We start from the raw sequence: 5190 nt of genomic DNA on the forward strand, positions 1-5190 counted from the left end.
CACCACCAAAGGAAATTTACAACGAATGTTAAAGGAATATCTCTAGACAGGAAACATTAGAGAAAGAAAAGGCTTACAAAAACAAATCCAAAACAACAAAATAAATGGTAACAAGACCACACATATCCATAAATTACCTTATGTGTAAATGTATTAATGATCCAATCAAAAGAATGAGATTGGCTGAATGGATACAAAAGCAAGACCTCTATTAATGCTGTCTACAAGAGATCCACCTCAGACGTAGGGACACATATAGACTGAAAATGAGGGGCTGGAAAAAGATATTGCATGCAAATGGAAATCAAAAGGAAGAGGGAGTAGCAATACTCACTTCAGATAAAATAGACTGAAATAAAGACAATTACAAGAGACAAGGAAGGACACTACATAATGATCAAGGGATCAATCCAAGAAGATATAATAATTCTAAATATATATGCACCCAACATAGCAGCACCTTAATACATAAGGCTAATGGGGAAACTGACAGTAACACAATAATAGTGGGGGACTTTAACACTCCCTCACACCAATAGACAGATCATCCAGACAGAAAATTAATAGGGAGAAATGAGCTTCGAATGATACATTTGACCATTTGGACCTAATTGATATCTGTCAGGCATTTCATCCAAAAACAGTAGACTTCACTTTTTTCTCAAGTGCACATGGAATATTCTCCAGGATAGATCACATCTTGAGTCACAAACCAAGCCTTGGTAACTTTTAAAACATTGAAATTATTTCAAGCATCTTTTTTGACCACAGTGCTATAAGAGTAGATATCAATTAAAGGAAAAAATATATAAAAAGCACAAACACATGGAGGCTTCTCACACACAATATGCTTCTAAATAACCAAGAGGTCACTGAAGAAATCAAAGAGGAAATTTAAAAATACCTATAAATAAATGACAATGAAAACATGACAATTCAAAACCTATGGGATGCAGTAAAAGCAGTGCTAAGAAGGAATTTTATAGCAATACAAGTCTACCTCAAGAAACAAGAGAGACATCAAATAAATGACCTAACTTTACATCTAAAGCAACTAGAAAGAGAAGAGCAAAAAAACCCAAAGTTAGTAGAAGGAAAGAAATCACACAGATCAAAGAAGAAATAAATGAAAAATAAAAGGGGATAAGAGCAAAGATCAATAAAACTAACAGCTAGTTCTTTGAGAAGACAAACAAAATTGACAAACCATTGGCCAGACGCACGAAGAAAAAGAGGGAAAAGACTCAAATCAATAAAATTAGAAATGAAAAAGAAATTACAACAGACAACACAGAAATACAAAGGATCATAAGAGATTACTACAAGCAATATATGCCAACAAAATGGACAACCTGGAAGAAATGGAAAAATTCTTGGAAAAGTATAACCTTCCAAAACTGAACCAGGAAGAAATAAAAAAAAAAAAAAATGAACAGATGAGTCACAAGCACAGAAATGGAAACTATAATCAAAAATCTTCCAAAAAAACAAAAGCCCAGGGCCAGATGACTTCACAGGTGAATTCTTCCACACTATTCCAGAAAATTGCAAAATAGGAAAACTCCAAAACTCATTCTACAAGGCCACCATCACCCTGATACCAAAACCAGACAAAGAAGCCACAAAAAAGGAAAATTACTGGTTAATATCATGGGTGAATATAGATGTAAAAATCCTTAACAAAATATTAAAAGACAGAATCCAACAACACAATTTAAAAGATCAAGTGGGCTTTCCCCAGAGATGCAAGGATTCTTCAGTATACACAAATGAATCAATGTGATACACCACATGAACAAATTGAAAGATAAAAATCATGTGATCACCTCCAGCTATGACAAACCTAGATAGCATATTAAAAAGCAAAGACATCACTTTGCCAACCAAGGTCCATATAGTTAAAGCTATGGTTTTTCCGATAGGCATGTATGGATGTGAGAGTTGTACCATAAAGAAGGCTGAGAACCAAAGAATTGATGCTTTTGAACTATAGTGTTGAAGAAGACTCTTGAGAGTCCCTTGGCCTGCAAGGAGATCAAATCAGTCAATCCCTAAGGAAATCAATCGTGAATATTCATTGGAGGGACTAATGCTGAGGCTGAAACTCCAATCATTTGGCCACCTGATGCAAAGGGCCAACTCACTGGAAATAACCCTAATGCTGGAAAAGATTGAAGGCAGGAGGAGAAAGGGATGACAGAGGATGAGAAGGTTGGATGACATCACTGACTCAATGGACATGAGTTTGATCAAGCTCTGGGAGATAATGAAGAACAGAGAAGCCTGGCATGCAGTCCATGGGGTCACAAAGAGTCAGACATGACTGAGCAATTGAACAAGAATAGATAGATGCAGAGAAAGCTTTTGACAAAATTTAACAACCATTTATGATAAAAAGAAAAAACTCTCCAGAAAGAAGGCATAGAAGGAACATACCTCAACAGAATAAAACTCATACATGACAAACAGCAAACATTACTCTCAAGGAAGAAAAACTGAAAGCATTTCCTCTAAGAACAAGAACAAGACAAGGCTGCCCACTCTCTTCACTATTATTCAACATAGTTTTGGAAGTCCTAGTCACAGCAATCAGAGAAGAAAAAGAAATAAAAGGAATCCAGATTGGACAAGAAGTAAAACTCTCACTGTTTGCAGGTGACATGATACTATACATCAGATCAGATCAGATCAGTCACTCAGTCGTGTCCGAATCGCAGCATGCCAGGCCTCCCTGTCCATCACCAACTCCCGGAGTTCACTGAGACTCACGTCCATCGAGTCAGTGATGCCATCCAGCCATCTCATCCTCTGTCGTCCCCTTCTCCTCTTGCCCCCAATCCCTCCCAGCATCAGAGTCTTTTCCAATGAGTCAACTCTTCGCATGAGGTGGCCAAAGTACTGGAGTTTCTGCTTTAGCATCATTCCTTCCAAAGAAATCCCAGGGCTGATCTCCTTTAAAATGGACTGGTCGGATCTCCTTGCAGTCCAAGAAGATCTCAACAGTCTTCTCCAACACCACAGTTCAAAAGCATCAATTCTTTGGTGCTCAGCCTTCTTCACAGTCCAACTCTCACATCCATACATGACCACTGGAAAAACCATAGCCTTGACTAGACAGACCTTTGTTGGCAAAGTAATGTCTCTGCTTTTCAATATGCTATCTAGGTTGGTCATAACTTTCCTTCCAAGGAGTAAGCGTGTTTTAATTTCATGGCTGCAGTCACCATCTGTAGTGATTTTGGAGCCCAGAAAAATAAAGTCTGACACTGTTTCCACTGTTTCCCCATCTATTTCCCATGAAGTGATGGGACCGGATGCCATGATCTTCATTTTCTGAATGTTAAGCTTTAAGCCAACTTTTTCACTCTCCACTTTCACCTTCATCAAGAGGTTTTTTAGTTCCTCTTCACTTTCTGAAAACCCTAAAGATGCCATTAAAAGATTACTAGAACTAATCAATGAATATAATAAAGTCACAGGATGTAAAATTAATACACAGAAATCCCTTGCATTCTTGTACACTAACAATGAAAAATCAGAATGATAAATTAAGGAATAAATCCCATTCACCATTGCAACGAAAATAATAAAATACCTAGGAATAAACCAACCTAAAAATACAAAGGACCTGTATGCAGAAAACTATAAGACACTTATGAAAGAAATCAAAGATGACACAAACAGAGAGATATACTATGCTCTTGGATTGGAAGAATCAATACTGTAGAAATGACTATTCTTCCCAAAGCAATCTACAGATTTAGTGCAATCTCTATCAAACTACCAATGGTAGTTTTCACAGAACTAGAACAAAAAATGTCATAATTTGTATGCAAACACAAAAGACTCCAAAGCCAAAGCAATCTTGAGAAAGAAGAATAGAAGTGGAGGAATCAATCTTCCTGGTTACAGACTATGCTAAGTCACTTCAGTCATGTCTGACTCTGTGCGACCCCATAGACGGCAGCCCACCAGGCTCCCCCGTCCCTGGGATTCTCCAGGCAAGAACTCTGGAGTGGGCTGCCATTTCCTTTTCCAATGCATGAAAGTGAAAAGTGAAAGTGAAGTCACTCAGTTGTGTCCGACTCTTAGCGACGCCATGGATTGCAGCCTACCAGGCTCCTCCGTCCATGGGATTTTCCAAGCAAGAGTACTGGAGTTGGGTGCCATTGCCTTCTCCTCTTGCACTGTCAGTGGGAATGTAAATTGATACAGCCACTACAGAGGACAATATGGAGATTCCTTTAAAAACTAGGAATAAAACTACCATATGAACCAGCAATCTCACTATTGGGCATATATCCTGAAGAAACCGTATTTGAAAAAGTCACATGTACCCCAATGTTCACTGCAGCACTATTTACAATAACTAGGACGTGGAAGCAACCTAGATGTCCATTGACAGATGAATGGATAAAGAAGTTGTGGTATATACGTACAATGGAATATTACTCAGCCATAAAAAGGAATGCATTTGAATCAGCTCTCATGAGGTGTATGGACCTAGAGCCTATTATACAAAGCAAAGTAAATCAGAAAGAGAAATACAAATATTGTACATTAACACATGTGTATGGAATTTTCAAGGATGGTACAGATGAATTCATTTGCAGAGCAGCAATGGAGATGCAGACCTAGAGAACAGACTTGTAGACACTTTCGGGGAAGGAGAGGTTGGGATGAATTCGGAAAGTAGTATTGAAACATATACTTTAACATATGTAAAATGGATATCCAGTGGGAATTTGCTGGATGACACAGGGAGCTCAAACTCGGTGCTCTGTGACAACCTAGAGGGGTGGGATGGGGTGGGAGGTGGGAGGGAGGTTTCAGAAGGAGGGGACATAAGTATACCTACGGCTGATTCACACTGATGTATGGCAGAAACCAACACAATATTGTAAAGCAATTATCCTCCAATTAAAAAATAAAATAAAAAGAAATTCAAGGCAACTAGAATAGTTCAAACAATTTTCAAAAAGAAGAATAAAATGGGAAAATCAAAAAAAAAGAGAGAGAGAGTGAGACTAGTCTGGTCTCATGACTTGCTTGAATGCAGCTGAAACTACATTCTTGGCCCCAGTGTTAAGAGGACTGACATCTGTTTTCTGCCTCTTGGGTACAGTTATTAAACTAAAGATATGTAGAAACACTCTGGTGGATAAAATGAAAATTTTGGTCTTTTCAGCC

Source organism: Bos indicus, chromosome 13, assembly GCF_029378745.1.
Source record: "Bos indicus isolate NIAB-ARS_2022 breed Sahiwal x Tharparkar chromosome 13, NIAB-ARS_B.indTharparkar_mat_pri_1.0, whole genome shotgun sequence".
NCBI classification, from domain to species: domain Eukaryota; kingdom Metazoa; phylum Chordata; class Mammalia; order Artiodactyla; family Bovidae; genus Bos; species Bos indicus.